Source organism: Manis javanica, chromosome 1 (assembly GCF_040802235.1).
Source record: "Manis javanica isolate MJ-LG chromosome 1, MJ_LKY, whole genome shotgun sequence".
Classification (NCBI taxonomy): domain Eukaryota; kingdom Metazoa; phylum Chordata; class Mammalia; order Pholidota; family Manidae; genus Manis; species Manis javanica.
This window is the reverse complement of record NC_133156.1, coordinates 146,912,250-146,937,117: the sequence shown is the minus strand read 5'-3', so window position 1 is coordinate 146,937,117 and position 24,868 is coordinate 146,912,250. Positions and strand designations below refer to the sequence as shown.

At 45.3% G+C, this 24,868-nt stretch overlaps 1 long non-coding RNA gene across 1 annotated transcript; it reads right to left on the bottom strand.

Moving 5' to 3' along the window:
• Positions 1–474: 474 nt before the first annotated feature.
• On the bottom strand, positions 475–24,819 carry LOC140849124 (uncharacterized). Its single transcript, XR_012130743.1, has 4 exons — positions 24,755–24,819; positions 16,296–16,352; positions 14,843–14,925; positions 475–845 (listed from the first exon to the last, which is right to left on the bottom strand). It is a non-coding gene; the product is annotated as an uncharacterized lncRNA (long non-coding RNA).
• Positions 24,820–24,868: the final 49 nt, after the last annotated feature.

The following is a 24,868-nucleotide window of genomic DNA, read 5'->3' as shown; positions in this document are numbered from 1 at the left end:
CCGAGCGGTATCCCTTTACACTAGCAGCACCACATAAAGATTTGTCACGTTTCCTGGCACATGCTGACATGTCATTTAGCACAGCACATCCTGGTCCCCTAAGAAATGGAATTCATTATTGTATTAAAAAGCAAGGCCTGACTCCAATGTGATTCTCTGTCCACTGCAGTCTGAGTCCACGGTGAGATACTAGAAACAGGGTGCTTGAGCATGCCGTGCAGCCCACCTGTCCTCCTGTTGGAGTACCGTCCATCTCTGCCCGGCACCTGTCACCAGGCTCTATGACCATGTACCCAGGCTGCAGGACTCAGGTTTGGGAATAGCCGATGCACTGTGATGGGGCTTTTCCCAGGGGTACTCCGGCGTGAGTCATCCTGACCCCTGCCTGCTATGGCTGGATGACAGACAGTAAGCCATGCCTCTATGCTGGTTAATAACCCCCCCAGATCAGGATTCTTTTGGTCTTTTGTTCACTTTAATTTGCATCAGAGGATACAGAGATGTGTCTCTTGGTTGTGCCTAGATCCCAATCTTGAAGAACAACCATCTTAGAAAACCTGGAAATGTTAGACAGGAGGTGCCTCATTATGCAGCTGAGTAAACAAGGCCGCGTGAGGCATGTGATCCTTTCAAAGTTCCCAGAAGCTCGTGGGCTGTTGTCCGGGCCGTGGGCTGTTGTCCGGGCCCCAGACTTCCCATCCCGGGCCCCTCTCCACAGATGGTTGATGTCCCGATTCCTAAAAGCCGCAGGACCCCTGCTTGTATGTTGGTGCCCAGCATGGACAAACTCAGCTCAGTGGCAGCAGAAACCTCCCTGATGAGCTCAGCACCTTCTGTGTACAACTCTGCAGAAAGAGAGAAAGTACAGAATCTATATTTTTTGCAAGTCATTTCAGTCTGTTTGCTCTGGGCTCTTGAAAATACATGTCTGAAAACATGTGCTTGGAAGGCGCCTCCGCCCCCAGTTCCCCTTAGGCCTGGGGGCCCCATGGGTGCCATACACATGCATGTACAGCACATCGTCACCCAGAAGATTCCCCCGCCTTTGCAGGGGGCTCTGCCGCAAGGCCTGGGTCCCTGAGGCTGTGTGTTCAGCAGGAACTGTGTCATGGCTTCCAGGGCCAAGCTGAACAGCTGCTGAGCCACTGCATCTTCCCTCCTCCCTGGGCCCAAGTCTCACCCATGACCTGCCTCCAGGCCCAAGTGGGTGGATTCCACCCCCTCCGCACCCCTCAGGTCAGCTGGGGCTTCTGACTCCCTGGGGGCTCGCATGGCCTTTAGTGTCTCATGGTTCCGGAGGCAAGAAGTCTGAGGTCCAGGTGCGGGCAGGCTGGCTCCTTCTGAGTTTGGGAAGGACAGTCTGCTCCAGGCTCTCTCCTGGCTCCTGCCGGTGGTCCTTGGCTGGAGACGCTCACCCGGTCTCTGCCTTCACTTTCATGTGGCATTTTCCACTAGTGCATACCTATGTCAAGGCTTCCCCTTTTCCTAAGGATTCCAGTGGTATTGGACTAGGGCCATTCGACAGACCTCATTTCACCTGGATTCCCCTTGTAAAGACCCCATCTCCAGTGTCACATTCAGAGGCACAGCAGCTATGGCTTCAACATGCCTTTTGGGGAGGGTACAATTCAACCCTCACAGCTAGTGCCGGGGTACAGCAGGCGCGGTGAGCTCAGGGTGGGGCCCAGCCCAGGTCAGCCCTGATGGGCTGCTGCTCTCCCCATGGGGCCCTGCTCACCTCATTCCCCTCACTCTGATCTGTTCTAATAAAAGAGCTCTTACTCACAAAGCAGCCCCTGCCCACTCTGCGCCCGTCCGTGGGGAGCCGGCCAGGGACTTCTCGGAGTGACAAACCCAAACTGGACTCAGAGGCTGAGGCCCTCCTCCTGTGGCCCTAAAGCCACTGCATCTCCCTTCCCTCGGGTGTGCTCTCTCCCAGAAGGCCCCCAAGCCCAGGGCAGAGCCTGGTGACCACCCACTGGCCTGGCCAGCAGTCACACAGGCCGCCCTGGGTCCAGGCTGTGGGCAGTGCAGCCTCCAGATGGGCCCCTGCTGCACGGGCAAGACTGAATTACAATTGTGAGGCTGATGTGGGTGGTCAGAAGCCCGCCCAGGCTCTGCTCTTTGATGTGGCAAATGGAGGAGGGACGTCTCACCCAGAAAACTGGGAGGAGACCACGCCATCCTTCCAAGCAGCTGAGAGAAGGCTTCCTGGGGGCACATCACAGTGCACATGCCCAAGAGAAGAAAAGAAAGAATTAAAGCTGAGGACAAACAGCAGTGAGCATGTTTCAGCTGAGATATTTCTAGAAATCTCCATAGAAGGAATGATAGGAAAACATACCCAAGAAGGAAGACAATCTGGCACATTCCCCTGGGGTTCAGTGAGGATGCCCGCCTCGCCCCCCAGCAGCACAAACGGGCATCTTGGCCGCAGTGATGGTGTGTCAAGGAGCAGGGCCCCCATCCCCGGAACTCCAGCCATACCTGTTACTCATTACACGGTCTTGTTCACATTCTTTTGCTTCTTTGTGTGTCCATTTCCTTATCTGTAACATCTGGATTAATGTGACCTCCTACCTCATAGATTTGTTACAAGGTTCAAATGAGGTGACAAATGTGAACATGGCATGTAGCTCTTGGCCAGTAGTTCTTGGCAGTGATTACTACCGTTAACTCTTCTTTAGACCTCAAAGAATTTAAAATGAATAGATGTTTCTGTTTTATTTTATTTTTAATATCAAATACTCTACAGCCAATGTTCAAAAATCCTTGTGGAAAGAGAATCCACACAAGGCCACCTGCAGCGACATAGCAGCAGAATTCTGAGAATGTGCCTCCTGCAGAGCTTAAAATGAATGCAGCCAAGGAGCCCTCCTGGCTTTGATGTTGGTGCACTGACGCCCCTGTTCATCAGGAGAGCAGGCCTGGGACACAGCCCAGCCTTTCCCAAGGGGCGGGGAGTTGGGGTCTTCTCACAACACATTCAGATAGCCGTTTTTCCTCAATCCATTCACCTGGGTTGTTTTTCCTTAATACAAATCCACAAGGGCAGAACTTCTCACCAGGAGGCCATGAGATGTATTACCTTGTCCTCAGTTTTGGGTCTGTTTTCTTTCATAGACCTTCAAGAAAACTTTGCATCACCTTTTCTGTCTCATTTCATCCAGTTCAATCCATCACAGAGCTCTGGCCATGACCCTGATTCCCTTTTTGGTTTGACCATTCTCACGGGGCAAACCTATGAGCTTTTGTTCAAACCACTTTGAGAAAGAGGCTTTTTATCCCCCGTGAGTCTACATCTACACTGCTGTCAACTACATGCCCCACAGCCTTCACGGGGCACACCTAGAATGGAAATTATATGGCCTAGAAAAGAACTATATCCAGAAAAAGAAGTACAAATAGTGGAAAGTTAGGAATGTCCCTTCCTGAGACAGGAGGAGGAAACAAATTGGGAGAAGGGCAGGCTGAGCTGGGGAGGAGCAGGGAGAGGGTGTGATGGAAGTCATGCTCACACAGCACACATGAGAGGTCAGGACCCTGGACGTTCTTAACAAGGCGAGTGGCCCCAGCTGCCCAGGGAGCCTCCCGAATGAAAGCAGGAGCTCGCGCGGAGCACCCGGGCTCACGTGTGGTGTCACTCTGCTCAGGCTGCCATAACGGAACACCACAGACTGCGCCGCTTGCGCAGCAAAGCTCTGCTTCCTCACGGTGCTGGGGGCTGGATGTACAAGGTCGGCATCAGCATGGCGGGCGTCTCAGGCGGTCCCTCTTCTTGGTCTGCAGAAGGCCACTTTCTCACTGTGTCCCCACAGGGCCCCTTCTCTGTCTATGACCTCATTAAACTTTGCTCCTTCAGGGGCCCAGTCTCCAAATATGGTCACACTGGGGACCAGGGCTTCAACATGAATTTGGGAGGGACATTTCAGTCCATAATATGCTTGGGTAAAAAAGGGGTGATGAAAAAAAGAAAAAATGAGGTGTATATATATGTGTATGTGTGTGTATATATATACACACACATACACATATATATAATTAATAAGTACCCAGGATAACAAGCTATTACAGGCCCACTGAAATGTTTCTGTTTCAATTTGTTTTATTGGAAGAAACTTGTAAACATGAACTATACAAAAATACCCATTCTAAAAACACTGTGAAACTCCTTTCCTAGACATTTAAAAGAGAAGATAAGCTTTCTGGTGACATATGTGTGCATAACTTTGGCTGAGACTGAGCTCTGAAATACATTAAACATTTTAGAACATAATTATGAAAAAGAACACACTTCATTTGCTGCACACCTGCGATCAGCCTGGGATTTCCACGCATCCCCTTCCCTTGTGTTCAGCTCGGCAGGCTGGCTGAAAGGGACAGGAAGCCTCACTTGTTTTCCCAAAACAGATCAGAAATCTCTGCAATGTGCCTGGAGCCAAGATTTAGGGGTGAACACCCCAGACCAAACTGATGACCCAAATCAATCCATCCAGAAAATGCTGGAGAACCAACTTCACTGAGCACGTGGTCGCCCATGGGGAGTTTTTCCTCGACAAATAAATTGATTTAGACAAAAGCATGGAGCATCTGCTGGTGAACCTCCCCCCTGACCTTCACTGTACCCCTCACAACCTGGACTAATCATGTCTGTTAATGTTTCACTCTTTTCTGACTTAGGGAACAGGGTGGCGTTTCACTCTGCTGGCTACTACCAGGAACACCGCATACGGCCCCTTGTTTCCTGCACAGGCTGGGGCCAGGAGAACCTGGGGGAAGCACAGGGCTCACTGCCTGCCGGCAGCTTGGCGGGAAGCGGCGCAGCATCTCCAGCCCTGGTTTGCCTTTATCAGCATCCTCTGCACGGGGCCCAGCCTAGTTCCGTGGAAGCACGTCCTTTTCAGCAGCTTTTCCATGAAAAGATGAGGTCAGAGTGCTTTTGCTTTTTAAACGTGTGACTGGCTGTCCCTACCCTTCCCCCATGGCGATTTAGATCCCCAACGTGCTCTGTTTGTCGTTTCTTACCCTGAACCAGAAAGATTTTAATGATGTCATAGAATCAAATTGTGCCTTTTCCATCATAGTTATGTTTGTCATACAAAAGAGAGTCACGATGTATTCTTTTTTGATCAAACAGCTGTGGGTTCCTGTAACTGTGGGCATTTACATCAAGTGACAGTTTGGTCTCATGTAAAGCTGAGTAGCATTGTGCCATGTTCCCCTGGGATATTTCATCTGTTATTAAAAACCCATTTATTTATGTCTGGAAATTGGCCAGGTAACTTGACAAATATATAGGTCTCCCTGAATACCTTGCCTACGTGCATGAAGAGGACTCTCTCTCTCTCTCCTTCTCCAGCCCTGTTTTTGCTGTTAGTTTTCTCCGGGCTTTGTCTTGGCTCTGTCACCTGACACTGTCCTGTCATGCATGTGAGCCGCACGCTGCTTCCCACACTCCTCTAGGACCAGCGATTCCGAAAGTCTCATCGCCGAATTTCACCCAGGGTATCTTCCACCCCAAGGAAACATTCAGGACCCAGGACAAGGTGTCCTTGACCACAGAAAAGGAGAGTACAGCACAATTTCTCAGTGCCCTCAAGACAGAAAAATGAAATTTATTTACTTCCTGAATTATCCATTTTTAAAAAAATAATCCTAACCCACCAGCTAAAAGTTAGTTGAATAATGACTCCAAACAAAACGAAGGTGTTAGCTTTTGAAATGATTTCCTGAGCTTGCCTTTCTGGGGAATAAATTTCAAAATTCTTCCAAATTATCTTTTTCAATGAAACACAATTTCTTAGGCTAGTGCAATTAATGCTTACACTAACAGTTAAATATTGTGAACAAATAATAACTGATTTATGGTTTTGAAGAACTAAATGGAGAAAAAATTATGACTGTGAGTTTAGTCTCTGCTTGGACAGAGGCCAGCACTCATTCACTCCTATTCATTTATTCACTGACTCTTTCTCTAAGCCACACACAAATGCAGCCTTAGAAACTAGATGCTGCCAAAACATTCATTTTGCATTTAGAGATGTTTCTTAAGTAAAATGAGCAGACACTCAATTATGTTAAAAGACTACGATGCGTGGTTATGTTGACATCAGTTCCCAGCTACAGAAGCTCAGGTTTTTGTCTGGTCAGAGTGGCCCAGCCACGAGCCCCCGTCATCCCCAGGGTGTCTTCCAGGGCGTGGCCCTGACTTCTGCAGCCTCAGGAGCCCTGTGTGCCTTCCTTTTGGAAGGTACTGTCACTGCAGAAATGGCTGTACTTAGATGCAAGGCTGGAAACAGTGCCTGCAGTGCGTCTGGGCTCAAAGCATGAGTGGTGTGGGTGTTCCCAGGTTACAGTGGCGCTGCAGCCCATCATCCTCGGGGGTGTTCCCAACTCCCCGGTAAGGAACATCCCCATGAGCTCCCTTCCAAGGCTGTGCACCTCGTGGTCCCCACCCCTGCAAGTGCCTTGCTAAGACCCTCCCTGCATGGAGTGAAGTGTGTTTCTCCCCTGAACTACTGGCCAGTGACTCACTTCTGTCCCCACTGCCTGCCTAAGGAACATGAAGGCATTAACTGCTGAGTAGACCCAAAATGTCATCTGGAGACCATCAGATAGCAACCAACCCTTCTTTCAGGCCTTAAGATGGTTTTCCAGAAACTTACTTAAGAGCCCAATTTTAACCAGATATTCTGTCAAGCTCTGGTCAAGTCAGGGAAATACAGTCAGACATAAAACAAGCATCAGAATTTACTGGTGGAGGACAAGGTGACGTTTGGGGGCAAGTACACAGTATTGGGAAAGTCAGTGGCTGTGATGTTTATTCTGCCAGCCCTCCGCCCTCCACAGACCCCTCCTCCGCCCACCCCACCCAGCTCTTTGCCCTGGGGGTGAGGTGCTCTCTCCACTTCATCAGGCTGCTCAACCTCCGGCTTGAGAGAGGGTTCAGCCAAGGAGTCACTGACAATTTGGGGTTAGGAAGAGACAATGGTGGAAGCATTTCTCCCTCACTTTCTCCCTACTCGAGGCACATTGTTCTGGCTGTGTGTCCCTGTCACCTTCCGCCCCACTAGTGCCCCCTCCCTCACTGGAATGGCACCCTGTCTGGGGACGGCTCCAGGGTCCTGCCTCTGCAGGTGCCCGAACAGCACATGCTGGTCTCCTAACCCTGGCTATGTTTCTATAGTCCGTTTACTAAGGGATCATGGTGGGCATAGACCCCTATCTCTCACCTTATATCCAAACACAAGGTTAAAATATAAAAATTTGGACCACATAGGCACTAAAATAAAATGTAAGCACTATTTGGGGATCTTGGGCATTGGGAAGACTCTCAGGCCCCAGCACAAGCACTGGAAACTATGGAGGGAGACAGAAGAACTCTGTCTCAAAAAGTAACTCCTATTTTCTAAAAAGACCATAAATGACGAAGATCACAGAGTACACGTGGCAGATCCGTGTGCCTTTTTACCAAGCAGCACAGTCCAACCCCTCCCTGTTCTTGGGTCCTAATAGAATGTGACTTTCCAGGAGGTCAGCAGGCCAGGTGTTTCTGGGGAGATGGTTCCCCCAGGCCCTGGCCTTGTGTTAGTGGGCCTACATCCATCACCCTGACCTGGGCTCTCTCCTCACTGCCAAAGGCGGGCTCCTCTCTGTCCTTTCACCCTCACTTGCTCATTTATTGATTCCATCCATCCATACCTTGAATACTACAATAAAGGCTGCAGCATCTACATCCCTGATGACATTTATTTGTGACTGTTTGAGAGCAGACTTGAGCTGAGACAGAGTGCTTCTCCACCCGTAGAGATCAGGCCTATGAAAGGAAAGCAGCCTTCAGAATCAGCGAGACCCCAGCATCTCCCTTGACGGTGGTCATCTGGTGCGGGGGCTGCTCAAAATTATTTAACAAGATCAAAATATGAAGAAAGCAGAAAAAGCAAACAAAGAGAAGTTTGTATTTTAGGGAACTCCGTGATACCTGTTCAATATGAAAAGAAAAAAGAAGAGAGATGTTTTCTATTATTTATCAGCAAACCTCGGGCGGCTGAATCAAAGCCCCAGCTGCCTTGAACAAGAGCAGATGTGTTACCAGCAAACTTCCTGACCCGCAGACATGGAGGTGCCCTTGGCTGCCCAGCAGGTTCTCGCCTGTGGTCAGAACAGAGGCCTTGGGAATACCTGCTCTCCCCACATTGGTGGGAACACACAGTTTGTTATGTTTCAGATCATCCCAGCTTTCAAGCAACAGAAACAACAAAACAACAAAAATCAGAGCACCTTGCTGATGTCAGGTGATGGTAACTCACATTCATGTAGGGTCCACAGGAGAGGGTGACTCCTGCTAACTGGACACCATGTGTCCTCCAGGGAAACACGGGTGGCCACATTCCTTTCCTTAGGTCCAACTCCACGCTTATGGCTCTGCTCTGCTCCAAGTTCGCCTCTGAGAGCAGGCACTTCACCCAGACCCTCACCACTGCCCCCCCTTCCTCTGCCCACTGCCCCACTGTCACCAAAAGCTTTAGCCCATCCTGGATTTACCCAACTGGGCAAATTGAATATCTATCGCATAAAACTTGGACAAAGAGTTAAGAAGAGTTCATGTGTAGTAGACAGTTTTCAAAGGTCATAAATAATTAAAATAGATATATTTGTATAAATTATGTATTTATATGTGTGTGTGTTCTTTTAACCATGATAATTATTACTCATTTATCTTCATGTTATTAACATGTCTAGGCATCAAAAATGTCCTTTTTAGATTATTTCATTTCTCAAAAAATTGCTATCTGTGGCATTTAGCAGACATCTACCACTTTGCTCTCTCTTCCCCAGAACAGCATCCTCTTCTTTTGGCAACTGATCCCCACCTCCATGTGGTTCTATGAGAAAGTGAGTCAGAGAGAAGCAAAGCACACGTGATGGTTAAGTGGGTGGACCCTGGAGGCAATCCTGTGAGGCTGGTGCTATTATCAGTCTCACTAAACAGATGAAGAAATTGAGACCTAAGGAAATTCTTCATGCCCTTAAGGTCAGACAGGTTTGCTCTGTAGTCACAAGGAACTAAAATACCCCCTGCTCCTTCCAGTTTTCAAACCATACTTCCCCAACGTCAATCAGAGAGGGGGAAATACCTTACTTTCTGAAGGCTTAATTATTTTCCTAGGGCTGCCATGAAGGATGACTCCAAAACGGGTGGCTTAAGACAACAGATATTTATTCTCTCCAGGTCTGGGGGACTGAAGTCAGAGTCTAGGGATCGGCAGGGATGTGCTTCCTGCCAAGGGTTAGAGGGAGGATCTGTTGCTTGCTCCTTCCTGCTGCTGGGGTCTCTGGGGTCTCCCAGAAACCCGTGACATCTCTGGGCTGGCAGATCTGTTGCTACGACCCCGGCCTCCAGCACCCCTCATCTTCTCCTCTGCCTCTCTGTGTTTCCCCTCCAGTCATTGGATTTAGGGCCTGCCTTAAATCCAGGACCAGCTCATCTCACAATCCCTGACTTACTGATATCTGCAGACCCTATTTCCAGTAAGGTCATGTTCTGATGCTCCAGGTGAACATGAATTCTGGGGACACTATTCATCCCACTACAAATGGTCTCATGTTCCCTCTATTTGCACTGACACACCAAACCCAAATGCGGAGATGGGACCTTCCTGAGCTCGGGCCCACTCTGGGGTCCTTCTCTGACTGGCTGTGTTTCACATTCATTCCCCCATGTGTTTGATCTTCTCAGTCAGACTGCACTCAAAAGCAGGTCCCCACGGGGGCTACGGGTCATCTTCAGCAGTGTAGGCTGTGTGGGTCCCTCCAATTACAAACTGAGTTGAATTTTATATGTCTTTGCACCTTAGTGTGATATTCAGAATTCTCCCTCTGGTTAAGAATCAAACTATGGGTGAAAAATCCAGTGGAGATTGGAAAGACCATATGGTCTCTCAGTCCACCTGTCTGTCTGTCTGCCTATCTATTCTATTATATCCCTATTTACTTATGTGTTTATCTACCCACCATTCCATCCACTTATACATGCATATATACATTTACCTACCTAACTATGCATCTAAGCTACCTATTAATTATCTTCCAGTACAATAAATGAATGTAATATAGGAAAAAATATATATTAGCTCCATAGGAGCAGGGATTTCTGTTTATAGCAGGGCCTGGAACATAGGAGTCTCAGTAAATAATGTCAAATGAATGAGCATATCTCAGACTTGTAAATTTTATAAACTTTTCTTTTTTACCTCCTTTCTCTAAACCAAATACACACACACAAAAGATAAAGGTCTTTTAAAATTAGATGAAAAACTGTCCTAAATATAGTTAAAAATCATAATTGTGTATCAAAGTTAATGACCCTTGTTATTTAAAAAAATTTAAACACCTGTAAGTAGATCATAAAAAGCTTAGAGTAGTTGTTTAAGAAATTATTTTAAAAGGAACGAATACATCCAAAAACATTATTCATTTGGAAGAATTCCTTTGAAAGTAGATTGGCTTCAGATGACATTTAATTTCATGGGAAGGAGACTAAAGCAAATAAACCCACTCAGTTTATTCTATTTTTAATATTCAGTTGAGAGTCAAATGCTATTCTGATTAACAATAAGCAATTAAAATCCATGAGTCAAGAATGGAACTAAATAATATATATTTTTTAAAGTTACTGACTGGTAAGAAACCTGAAAATACGTGAAGGTCGTATGGTCAGAACTGCCAGTGCTCCCAGTGACCAACCCCGCTCTGTGCGAAGCCATCACCTCTACTAATTGTGAGGGCTGTGGGTTTCACAGTGCTTGTCTCTTCCTACAAGGATGGACGTCATCCTCCAGGGACGAGATGATGAAGTCACGTTGTCTGTGCATCTGCCCTGTTGCCTGAAAAACTATAACCTAGGATTTCCTTCCCTTAAGCTCTTCTTCCCTTGCCTACACTTTGTCCCAGAACCTGCAGAATCCCAAAGATACAGTCCTTCTACCAGCTGCCTGTAGGCAAGAATGGCCTGGCCCATGGCCCCCAGTGGTCTGGCTCTTCCAGGCCTTCTCGCACATTCCAGAGTCTGTGTCTTTCTTCTCAGGGCCCCTCACACATTCGCAGCAGGTCGGCTCCCAGATGCCCCGCCTCACCCAGGCAAAACTCCTTCTCCCATCCCTCTGGGTCCCTGTTTGTGCCCCTCCCCTTCACAGCAGACACCCCACCTGCCCTTATGTGCAGGTGAGATCTGCCAACTCAGATCTCACCTGGGGTCTGCAGAGCCGAGAACAGGGACAGGCACGAGAGCACAGGTGCCCTTGTCCTGCACTAGCCCAGTGTGGACAGAGGTGGGAGCTGAGAAGTGCACAGGCTGGTGAGGCCTAGGGAGGGGCTCAGCTTATTTCCAGACTTGTAAGCCATGGCTGAAAATTTAGATTTCATTCTGATGGGATAGAGAAGGCATTAGAGACCTTGAGCAAGGAGTGGCTAGGGTGGTTACATTTCAAAAAGACCACTTTGGCCGTTGTGGAAAGGCGTTATGGGGAAGTCTGGGTGGAAGAGGCAGATGAGGTGGGAGGTTATCATGGAGACCCAGTAAGAGATGCTGGAGATCATGTCAGACCAGACAGGCTTGTGGGAGCAAGACAGGTTCAGATTTGTGTGTATTTTGAAGCCTAGGCTGGAAGACCTGGGGGATTGGAGGTGGGCTAAGGAGGAAGGGAAACTGGAAGGACCCCTGGGCCTGGGGCCTGAGCTTCTGGCCACAGTGTGGAGGGGCTGGTTTGCAGTGGTGATTAACTGTGCCCTTCTGGACAGGTCACAAAACACCAAAACATGTTGCAGGCCTGCAAGTGGCAATAGCAGGTAGACAGTCACGTCCAGACATCTGCAGTTCAGGGGGAAATTGGGAAATGGGGAGAACGCAGATGGAGGGAGACTGGGGCTGGCCAGGAGGGTCCAGCGGAAAGGACTTGGGGGAAGCACAGGTGAGGGGGCGTCCTGCAGAGGGGAGGGAGGTCTTTGTTGTAACAGAGAGCGAAGCCAGCAGAGGAAAGGTAAGCAGAGCCCCAGGAGGTAATTTGTCTTTTGTTTTTCTTTAAGGTGACATAGAGCACAGTCAATCTGGGGTGATGGCAATGAGCCGGAGATGCAGGCAAAGAGAAAGGGTAATCCAAGGTCAACAGCTAGAACTGGTACCCAAGGCATCGTGGTGAAGAGGAGACAGGTCCTCCTACCTCCGGCCGCGGGCAGCTCAGACAGAGGACCCGTTGGAAGGACTGACGGGTAAGAAAGAATGCATCAGTGACAGAAGAGAACGATAAGTCTGAAAATGCACTGCCCATAAGCACTCACTTTTTTTCTCAGGAACAATTAAGTGCTTCTCCAGAAAGTGTGTGTCCTATATAATTGTTTCTAAAGTACAAAGCCAAGCAACCCTCCCTCCCCTCTGCACAAGCACCACACATTATTAGGTGTGCATGTGCATCCGAGAGTCCGAATGTCTGGCTCACGCAACAGGCAGAGGCCAGACGAGGAGTACATGGGTGACTGGACAGCCCCAAGGTCCTTCTCTGTTAGGGATTGTAAAGTGTCTGGCTGTGGGCAGGACTTATATTTTGTATGAACTACATTTTACCAGTTGTTTATAGTTTCTGTGTTTTAGGAAGATATTTGCCTGGTGGTGGAACAATGTTATTATGATGTTTTATGGTGGGTTTCTTTACATCTTTATTTCTCCTGGAATTAATATTCTTCTGTTTCTGGCAGGTAAGATACACTCTTGGAAAACCTGGACTTGGAAATGGCTTATCCATTCGCTAGCTCCGTGCCCTCGGTGAGGCGTTCCCCTTTCTCAGCCTGCTTGTTTCTCTATGAATAGGTGTGATCACACCTGCACCTTAAAGTTGTCGTTTAGATTAAGTGAGACAAAGCATATGAAAACACCTGATGGAGTGCAAAACAAACATAAGAGTCATGAAATGAAGGAAATAATTCATTTCCGGGAAGAGCTGTCAAGCCGGAGCAGGCTGAGTATGTATGCTGCTCCTCCTGGCCGCTCCTGAATTATTTCCCAAGCCATCCACAAGACAGTCAGTTTGGGAATGCAGCCTTTTTTCTGGCACATGCTCTGAACTTCTGAGCACCAGGACTCTGACCACACTATCCCTTTCATGTCATACATTTCATGTCTGCATATTTTGCACCTGAATGGCACATTAAGTTTGGCTTATTAATGTTCCTCCAATAGCTAGGAAGTTGACTCCCTTTGTTTTCGGTTTTCAATTAAACAACTTACTTAATATTAGCCTGTAGGTCTTAAAGTCTTAATAAATATGTACCAAGGAGGAATATGGACTTTGGAAACTATTTGTTTTGTTTGGGAGACATTTCCCTCTTCACCCAGGAAGAATTCTGAGCCCATGGAATAGCTCGGGGAAGGGCACAGGAATGTGTGGGACAAGAAGTCTGGGTCTGTGGCTGGACCCTGAGGAGACAGTGAGAATGGGTAGAGTACAGCCATTGGGAACCTGGGTCCTGGAAACTCCAAACAGAGCGAATTCCCACTCCTCCCCTTTGGCTGATTCTGTCATGTTCCAACATGAAATAAATGGCACACTGGAATTTGGGGCATTTCAGGAGAATTTCTTTACCAGAGTATTATTTACAAATCTTCAGTATAGGCAAACCACAAGATGAGGCTCAGTAAACGGGCTTGCAGCAAAAGAGCTGTTACCAAGAAGAGGACTGAAAACCAGAGAGGAGGAGGTGGGTGCCAGGCTACAGGCGGAGCCTGTTCACCTTGGTGGAAGCCAGCCCAACGGGATCTCCCACAGACAGCACTAGGAGAGGGCTTTCATCTCCTGCCAAAGCTTCCTGCCTGGGAAAGCCCACAGGGAAGCAAGGGCAGAAAGCCGGGGAGGGGTGAGCGCACAGGAGCCCAGCACATGCCCTGCGGGAAACTGGCTAATCCGAGCTTCAATTCCTCTGCTGTAAAATGCAAATGATGAACATGCCTACCCTATGGGGTTAAGAATAAATGACATAAAACACCTTTAAACACAGGCCTTAGAACACAAAAATCTATCATTAAATGTTTGTTGTTATGCTGTTGTCTGCTCCCTACTCAGAGAGAGAAGACAACGCCATCGGTCCAGTGCTGCAGAACAAGATTGGAAAAGCAGGATGATAAAGCAGGGAAATGGATCTGATTCGTGTGAGCTACTGCCTGGTCATGTCCAACATTCTTTTCTGCTGCTTCTGACTATAGACTTCTTAAAGGAAGCAACAAGAAGATGAATTTTCAAGGAACTAACACAAAGAAGGGGAAATGTGGAGGAAATGGTGTGTAAAAGGCTCAGAACAAGAGAACACCTAGGGCTTCTGAACTGCATTTCCAGAAGGTTGCACAGGCGAGCGAGGCAGTGAGAGGTCGGTGCATGAGTCAGAGTTTTATTACTCAGGTGATGGAAATCCATTGCACTATTTTAAGCAGGATTATGACTTGAGAACTTTGTCATAAGAAATTTAATCAATAATATTAGGAATAAAATGGAGGATATCACTATACATACTGCAGCCATTAAAAATATTACAAGGGAATACTATAAACAATTTTATGCAAATAAATTCAACAACTTAGAAGAAATAGACTGATTCTTCAAAATCACAAACTACTAAAACTCAGTCAAGATGACATGAATAAGCTAAAATGCCCTATTAGCCATTAAACACATTTAAACTTTCACCCACTTCTAGGGCTTTATCCTCCCCTGCATTCATCTGGTGATGGGGAAAAGTGAGCAGGTGGAAAAGGCACACACACATCTAACAGCCTGGAGCTGAAAAGTTCACATCTCACCTGGTCTCACCCTCCACTGATGAGAATAGGTCACCTGGCCCCACTTAGATGCAAGATCTAGAATGCAGAGTCTAGTTGTGGATCTAGAAAGAGAACGTAACTGCTGGTGAGTGCACAAGGAGAACTGTAAGGAGCGCCTCCTCCTAGTGTGAGAGCTGATTAATAGTGCTAATTGCCACCACCACCACCACCATCACCCACATCATTGTCATTATCACTGTCATCACCAACATCACCACCACCACCATCACCATCATTTGCTAACATTTGTTGAGCATCAATATGTCAAAGCATTGTTCTAAGTTTAAAGACGTATTAATCATTTGAACCTCACAATACCCTATAAGGTGGATATCTTTTAATGTCAATTTCCAAATTAAGAAACTCAGTCCCAGAAGGAGCGAGACACTTGCTGGGCATCTCATGGGCAGAAAGTGGTGAGGCTAGAGGAGGAAGACAGACAGCGTTCTGACCACATCATTTTGCAGAATGACCTTGGGTTCTGCCATGAGCTGCCTCTGAAACTCTCAATAATATGCATTTTACTCAATTTCCTGTTTGTTGGCTGCTATCAGGAGATAACATCTGCATTAACTTAAGGAGATGGGAAAAAATGAAAATATAAATACACAGGAAGAGTAGAACAAATGTAAAAATGTCTTTAAAAAGAGTAAGGAATCAAAAGCTGATATACTAAAAGATCACCAGGATTTGTCAGACCATTGGGAAAAAGTAAAAGATGCAAAATCAAAGCCAAGGGGAAAAGGAGGTCTCATCGCAGATACAATGGAGATTTAAAATAGTAATAACTTAAGATTATTATCAGTAATTATGTTGTAATAAACCTGAAAACTTAGTCAAAATAAATACATTCCTAGGAATATATAAAATGCCACATTGATGTGAGAAGAATAGATAACTTGTATAAATCCATAAATATTAAATAAATTGACCTCTACTTATAAAAAAAAAGCACAGCACAACAAAACAAAACAGGCTTAGCTTGTTTTCTAGGTGTGTTCTGCCAAACTCTCAAGGAGCACTTAATTCCTTCCTTATACAAGTTACTTCAGAAATATAAAATTTGAAAAATGCAGCTGATTTCACAAGACTACTAAAATGCTCATTTCAAAATACTCATTTCAAAATAGGGGGACCACTATAAGTAATAAAATTATAGCCTTGTTCACTCAGGTATGAAGATCCCTAAACAAAATAGTGGCTAACCAAATCCAACACTGTATTAATGAATATAAAGTATCATTAGCAAGAATTGTTCTAGGAGTGCAAAGATGGTTCACTATTTAAAAACCTACTAATTCATAGTATCAATAGACAAAAAGAGAAAAAAATCATATGAATATCCCAATTCATTCAAAAAATATAACCAGGTGTTGAAATTTATCAAATAAAAATAGCTAATAAAAAACAAGGACAGAAGAGAAATACCTACCAGCATCCCCTTTAAGATCAGGAAAGGATTCCACTGTCTCCTTAGTAGTTGAACATACTTTATGATAAGGAAGAAAAATAAATAACAGATATAAGGATGAGAAAAGCAGAGATATAATTGACATGATTAGCAATCTACTAGGACTAATAAGAGTGTTTAGGAAGGTTGCAGGATATAGGGTCAATCTAAAAAATTATGAAATTCAAATTCAAAGATATAATTAAAAACAAGATACCATTCATAAGCAACAAATTTATAAAGTGGCTAAGAATTATCTTTGATCCATTGTTAAGGCATTCAAAAAGACCTAGTAATAAAAACCATGAGGTGATAGTGCAATCCAAGGCAAAAAAGAGCAACGAGAACAGAGAGCTCAGACACAGACTCTTATCTCCGTGGGAACCTATGTGAGAGTGGTGGCCCCAGGTATCATGGAGAAAGATTGTTCAGTAGGATTGGACAGAAATCTGGCTCAATGTGTGTGAAAAAATAAAATCTGATCCCTACCTCACACCACATGTGGACTGAAGACCTAAATGTGCTGGGTGAAACCAGCAAGTCAAGGAAACAGTGGTGGGGCTGCTGCTGCTCTAGAGATGGGAAAGGTGGCTTGGGCAGACCTCCACCATCATCTTTGTCCTTTCTTCTACGTTGTGAACGATTTCCTTGATTTTAACTAGTCATTCTCCTGGAATTTTTATTTGAACTATCATATTTTAGAAGGACAGAGGATTATATGTGGACTGCAAAGCTACTTACTATGGACAGATAATGACTATGACTTAATTTCCTCATCTTTAAAAATGAGAGAAACTGTTTACTTCAGAAGGTTGCAATGGGGATTAAGTGTGGATGGACAGAGATGGAGAGAGAGAGAAGGAGAGATGAGGTCATAGTGGATTAGAGTAGCATAGAATGTGCTTGGAACAATGACTGGCACATAGTAAGCAATATGAAAATATGAGCTATTGTTATTATATTTATTAATATTTTATACTATGAAAGTTCCTTACTATCCTCAGTATTTCTATTACAAACTTTTGTTTTATAGATAAAATATTTCTAGTAGAACTTAATGGATGTCACCTTTTCTTCCTCACCCACATTCTAAACCATCTCAGAGAAAACATCAGGAGAAATGATTGATATGAAAATAGTGACTTTATTATCATTGAGTTGACACTGAAGACCATGGCTTCAGTCACCTTGCCAGGTGGACTTAATCCCTGGCCTCTGAATGAGCCAGATTCACTTAGTTACCATCTCCAGCAGGGCTGGACCACACTGAGCTGCCCAGAAAGGACAGAGTCTTCACTGGGAGCTTGGCCCCTGGCTGAGAGAAGAGAAGACATAGGTCTTCAGGCATCTGAGGAAGGGGGTGGGCCACACCTGCTCTCTAAAAGCCTCAAATTAATCAACCTACAGAGTTGCTCCTCTGCCCCTGGGTGGCTCAACACAGCAGGGATTTGTTTTCACTCTTCTTCAGAATGTCCAGTGCAAGTCCAGGCAAACATCCAGAGCAACTGTCTTTTGCACAGAAGCTCAGGCATCCCCACGGAGGGAGATTCACTCATAGAAACAGAGAGTAGAATGGTGGTCATTTGGGGCTTCAGAGAGGGAAATGGGGAATTGTTCAACAGGCATAAGGTTTCAGTTATGCCGGATGAATGTGTTGCACAGGTCTGCTGCATAACATGGCATCTTCATTTAACAACACTGTATTGAACATGTAAACACTTGTTAAGAGAGTAAATTTCATATTAACTGCTCTTTCCACAAAAACAGTGGGGACACAGGAAAATTTTGGAAGGGCTTGACATGTCTGTTATCTTGATTTGTGTGATGGTAGCATGAGTGTTTAGAGATGTCCAAACTCATCAAATTGTGTACATCAAATATGTGCAGTTTTTTATATCAATTTTATCCCAAGAAAGCTGTTAAAATGTTTTGGAGTCTTAAAATTTCAACTTATAACATGAATAGAAGCAGAGGATTGTGGGAGATGTATCAATGGGAGGGGACAGTCATTGTATCAAGTTAAGATAATGTCATAGTGAATTAGAGTAGACCCTAATTCAATGACTATTGTTCCTGTAACAGGGAAGCTTGGACAAACACGCACACGCACACACCACATTGTGAAGAATCAGGCAGAGACTGGAGTTATGCTACCACATGGAAAGGTGCCAAGGATCACCAAGAACCACCAGTTGTGTTACTTTGTATGGAAGCCACAGGAAACCAATCCAGGGCTCTGTTCAACTTCAAGGGGCTTGGATGGGCCACATGCATGAAAGAGTTTTGCTAGTCATTTCAAGCTCTACCCTGCTGCTGCACTACTGGGGCTCTCCTTGCCATCTTCCACTCTCCTTTCTGGACTGACTGCGGTTCACAAAAACTTACATTCATGGGTTCACATTTGTGAAGCTTGTATGTGTGTTCTAGAGTTCAGAGTAGTGACAGTAACAAATGCAGCTCATCCCCACAGAGACAAGGGCATCACAAGGGTGCCTTGGAAACTGCAGAGTCAAATCAAATACGAATCACAGGCCTGTCACACACAGCACATGGGCACACGCACAGATTCACCCACCTCCACCAACTGTCACATGGAGTTCAACTGCGTTATATATGACGTGGCCGTTACCTGGGTTCCCAGCCCCTTGGAGCCAGGTTCAGCGAGTAGGTTAGGGGCTAGTTGCCTGGCTTAAAGGCTGCAGTCACCAGGTTGTCTACACCTTTGGGTTTTGGCATTGCTGGGTCTATCCATACTGTAAGCCATCCACTGATTCATGCCTTGCTGCAGCAAACGACTTTGAATTGATGTTTAGTATAAAGGCTTTTATGACTGCAATCCATATTTCATCTCTTGCCATAAAATAATAATTTGAGAAATGCAGAGAAATACACTGTGAACAATTTAACTTTTACTTTCAATAAATAGGAAGTCTTTTACAGGGAACTGCAGCCCTTTATGTAAATCATAACTCATGCTTGGTGCCAGGAAAATGTATTCTCAATTTCTTTGCACCCTGTGCCCAGCTATGAAATGTGAAACTCCCCTCGCATTATAGGTTCTCATTAGGGTAAAAAGTCCTCTTGAACACAGCATGCACATTTTAAATGAAGACGCCAAGACCTGTCAGCCTTTCTTGCAGGATGACAGAGTTGAAATTGTCCCTCATTTATATGAGGCAACTATAAACACTGAATTACAGATTATCATATATTCAAAATGATCCTGCCTGTGTACTTTCTCTGCTAATATATGCATTCTGCAGTTCCCACTGCAGCAAGCTCCTTATCTTCTGAAATTTTCAGAAAATACATATTTGAATCTTGAAATTAAATTGCATTTAAACACCACCACAAATTCTGCACCTGTGAAGATCTTTTCTAGTGCACTTACAACGTGCATTTATGATAATCTGATTCAATCTGTCAACTATTCTGGAGTTCAGACCGAATAAGAATTGGCTTCAGTGGTACAAAGACAACAGTCTAATTCATCATATAGTTAACACAGTAATAAAAAGATGTCAGGTGATACAAACACCAGTATTTCAATTAATTAGACTTAGAGGTAAAGAATGAGTCAGCTGTTCATTTTGCTGATTAAAGAAAGAGCTTTATTCCTACATCCAAACAAGAAGTAGCATTCAAGATACCAATCATCAGCAGAAAAAATATGAATTAAACCTTTAAGTATATATTGTACCTACAAAGAAACCCCAGATCAAGTCACAGAAACTCTATATTAATGAAGGGTCTAAAGATGATATTTTCTTCCCCATCTTCCAGAGCATGCTTTGAGAAATGAAAGAAAAATATACTTTAAAAAATACAATGAATTCTCCATTAAAGAAAATAGTTATTTCATATTTCTTCACAGTTGAGAGATAGAGGGTAGGGTGGGAGAAAATGGGGAAGTTTAATTTATGTAATTCCTGAGGCAGTATACACATAGCATTTCTGTACCTTGATATTATAGTGGAAGCACCACTTGATTTGTCAAATTCCCTTAAAAATATGAAATTGAGGATGAGGTATTTTGTACTTTCTTGCTGATGTCTACATGAGTCATATCAGTCCATACACTTGCATCCTATCAAGGTTGAAACAGTGAAAGATTCCCTAGTGGAAGGCAAAGGCAATGGGTATCTAACTCAGGGATGGTCCGGGCTAAGGGATGGGCCAGCATGGGAGTGAGAGGGGCTGGGATAGACCCCTCATTTCATGGTTTAAGGATGACCTTGAACTTGCTGTCCTGTCCGTATATCCACCATCACCCTCCCATCTTGTACACCCTGTAAGTTAAAATTATGGGACTCCAAGCAAAGTGTGTGCGGTGCACCTAACCTTGTCCACGTGCACCAAAACTGAGTTCTTGATTCAGAACACAGTCAGAATAGCTGATCTGCTCACCTCAGCACATGAGAAATAGCAGGGGAAGCCTGAGGATGGGTCTTCAACCCTGTCGCCAAAAGTCTATCCAACTGCACCGAGGAGGAGTGTTATTCCATGCGATTGTGAGAGCAGAGCAGCTGTCAGCAAGAGGACACACAGGGAGGGCAGTTTCGGCTGACCATACGGAGAGAGCTGACCCACACTCAGAGCTGCAGGACACAGAGCGGCTGTGGGTGGAGGGAGTCAGTGCTCTGGCTCCGGGAGAGCGGGGGCATCCCTGTTTGTCATGATGTGGGTCCCAGATTCTAGCACTCTAGGGGGAGAACCTCTGTGCAATGACAAGCACTATGGGGGTTGTTAGGAGTCCCAGAATGTCCTGGATTGGGCGTTTGGTTCATGAAGTTGGATTTACCAAGAAATGGAGAAGGAATATCCACTGGCAACAATGGTGTCTCTTAGATGAAGAAGAGAGAGACTTGACTCCAATATCTGACTCTATCCCCGCTTCACAACCACATAGACTTCTAACAGCCAAACAGCCCTTCTGGAATACGGCCAGTGGCATCAGCCAGGTGGCCTAAAGAATGCTGGGCAGCTGAGCTGAAATTTCCCCGTGCTGAGTCAGAAAGGGAAGGAAGGTCAGGAGGCTCTCTGACCATATAGCATCCACCTTGGAGCTGGCCAGAGGAGAGCTGGAATCCGCTCATGTGTGTTCGCTGCATATGGGACCTTCGGTAAGTCACTTAACCTCCCTAGCCTCCCTCTCTGATTTTTAAGAGTGAGGATACTACTTTCCCACAGAGTTGTTATAAATACTAAATATCCCTGGAACATATGAGGCACGCAGTAAATTATAGCCATTATAATAAAGTTAATCGAGAAGGCTGCATATTGAATGTAATCGAACTCTGCACAGAAAAGGCTTCCTAAGCACTTTCTAATGTCACTTGGTTTAATGTCAGCCCCGCACACCAGTCACAGAGGGAGCAACTCACTCCCCACAGGGAGAAGACACCCCAGAGGTCATGTGGAAAGAGGCACCCTCTTCTCAGGGTCTGGAGTTTTCACAGTCAGTAATCTTTCTTCAAAATCTGGCTGACCAACAGAACCCAAGAATGCCTGAAAAATCCATCGTGACCCAGTCAAAGCACTCGGGGCATTCTGATTTCTCCAGCAGCCTCACAGGAACATTAAACGGCTGGGCTCCCGACTCACCCCTCACTGTGAACACATCCATCATGCAAAATTACAAAATTAGTCAAAGCCTTGGTCAGCCCTACACAAAGAGCCACAAATATGCAGATGCACATGATCACAGGGACGATTCTCCAGCAATCTGGATGTGCCCATTGTAGTTTTGCTCAATTACACGCCTTTGCTGCAGTGTGTTATTATTTTAATTAATAAGCTTTATTTTTAAGAGCAGTTTCAGATTCAAGCAAAATTGAGAGGAAGATACAGAGAGTTCCCGTATATCCCTGCCCCTACACATGCAAAACCTTCCCACTATCTACACCCCACACTAGAGTGGGACATTTATAACAACTGATGAACCTACAACTACTAATCATTATCACATCACCCAGAGTCCACAGTTTACGATTTACTCTTGATGGTGTACATTCTGTGGGTCTGAACAAATGTATAATGACATGCACTCATCGTTATGGTATCCTACAGATTATTTTCACTGTCCTTAATATCCTTTGTGTTCCCCTTAATCATCTCTGCTCCCCAAACCCTTGTACCACTGATCTTTTTATTGTGCCCACATTTCTGCCTTTTCCAGAATGTTACAGAACTGGAATCATATGGTATGTGGCCTTTTCAGATTGGCTTCCTTCATGCAGTAAGATGCATTTAAGTTTCCTACAAGTCTTTTCATGGCTCAATGGTTCATTTCTTTTTAGTGCTGGATAATACTCCATTGCCTGGATGTGCCACAGTTCAGTTATCCACTCACTTACTGAAGGACATCTGGCTTGTTTCCAGCTTTTGGCAATTATGAATGAAAGTGCTATAAATATCTGTGTGCAGGTTTTTGTGTGGACATACATTTTCAATGTGTTTGGGTGGATACCAAGGGCGTCCACTGCTTGAGCATATGGGAAGAGTATGTTTAGTTTTGTAAAAAAAAAACACCCAACTGTCTTCCAAAGTGTCTGGAGCATTTTGTGTTCCTGTAACAGTTAATGAGTTTCTGTTGATCCACATCTTTGTTAGCATTTGGTGCTGTCTGCGTTCTGGATTTTGACCATTCTAACAAGCGTGTAACGGTATCTCAATGTTCCTTCAGTTTGCATTTTCCTGATGACATCTGATATGGGCCATATTTTCACAAGTTTATCTGTCATCTGCATGTCTTCTTTGGTGAGGAGTCTGTTCAGGTCTTCCACCCATTTTTTAATTGGGCTGTTCATTTTCTTATTATTGAATTTTCAGAGTTCTTTGTATATTTTGGATTGAGGTCCTTTATTGGATGTGTCCTTTGCAAATATTTTTGCCCCATGTGTTGCTTGTCTTATTTGCCTGACAATTTCTTTTTCAGAATGGACATTTTAAAATTTATCAGCTTTCCCTTCCAAGTAACACTGACCCATTGAAAATTTTAAAATGTGACTTTGATTTCCTACCTCCTGTAGCTTTGACCAACTAGGGGCTTCAACTGTGACATTCATAGATGCTCCCATGCTACACATCCAGGGACACTAGTGGAGATGGCGCCAAGTCCAGCAGTGTCCCCCAGTGATGCGGATACACATCGAGCGGCACCCTGCAAGTGCCTTGCCAATGCCCAGCCTGCAGTCCTCTGATGCGGGGATGCAATCCCTGGACAAAGTGGCCTCCAGCTGTCAGACCGAGAGGAGGGATAACAGCATGTCATTACCAGCCCAGAACCTAGTGATTATGCAGGTCCTCTGAACGACAGCACTGATTAAATAGTAATTAATTCCTCAACAGGCTGAATTAAAAAATCAAGTAAGCTGCAGGTAATGTGATTACAATGGTTATTTAACACTTAATGAACTACTCTTACAAATACCAATGTGGTGGTCTTCCCTCTATTGTGAAGCAGCCCCATTACTGTGGAGTGACTTTCCTATGAGGACGGAAGGGCCCCACGGGCAATCTGTGGTTCCCTCATGGGACTACACCTTTAGGTGAGGAGAAGCCCACTTTCTCACCCTCTGGCCAATCTGTGTTCTGGGTCAGCACCAGCCTTGCCCTGCCATCCAGGCACCTGGCTGGCCTCCAGGAATCCAAGACCCAAGTGACCAAAAAAGGGAGAAAGGGGCCGAAATCAGCATAGGGCTACCCTCCACAGAACCCAGGCCAGCAGGTGACACCCAGGACCCTGACAGGGACACACCTCAGGCTCAGTCGAGGTGGTCAAAAGAGAGAAAGAAATGAAAGGTGTGCCCCAGAGAGAGGTGGTATCTTTAGCATCCATCTTGCTGGTATCTGGTCCCCAGCTTCTGCCGTCAGGCTCCTGGGACAGAGGGCTCAAGGCCATGTTCAAAGTTTTACCTGAATCTGCCTGTTTCTTTTCTGGAACTCTCTGAAGGATGCTATCAGCAGTGCCTCAGAAGGGCAGTCATAGACATAGCATCTACCCTGAGATATGCGCATCCTGAAAGTCCTTGCAGGAAGGTATAAACATGTTCATAAGACCAGGGTGCAGAAGATACTACTCAGAAGAATGTTAATTACAGGTTGACTGGATCTCAGGTTTTTAATCACATTCCCTGTGACCCAGTATTATTAAACAGAAAGGTTGGGCAAGATAGTATTATGGCAATATTACCTGTTAATGAGGATAATTTTATAGTCTTTCCACCTCCTTGGAATGATTTGATGTAAATGAAGTCAAAACGCAAGGCTGGGGAGTGTCTGTACTTCCTGGACAATTTGGAAGGAGCTGGTACTAAAAATTGGCTCTAAGATAAACAAGCTTCCGTTCCCCACTGCCCCCACCCACCCCCCGGCACAGCAAAATGGTGACCCTGAATAATGAAACTCATTAACAATGCAGTTTTTAACCGTAGTCTTACCATGAATATTTACTATGTGGCTGGAAGTTGGCACCAGGCTGCCTGCCTCTCTGCTTCCTTCCCTGCCGCAGCTAATCCATTGTTGGGCAAGTGTTGCCATGGCGACCGAGGGCC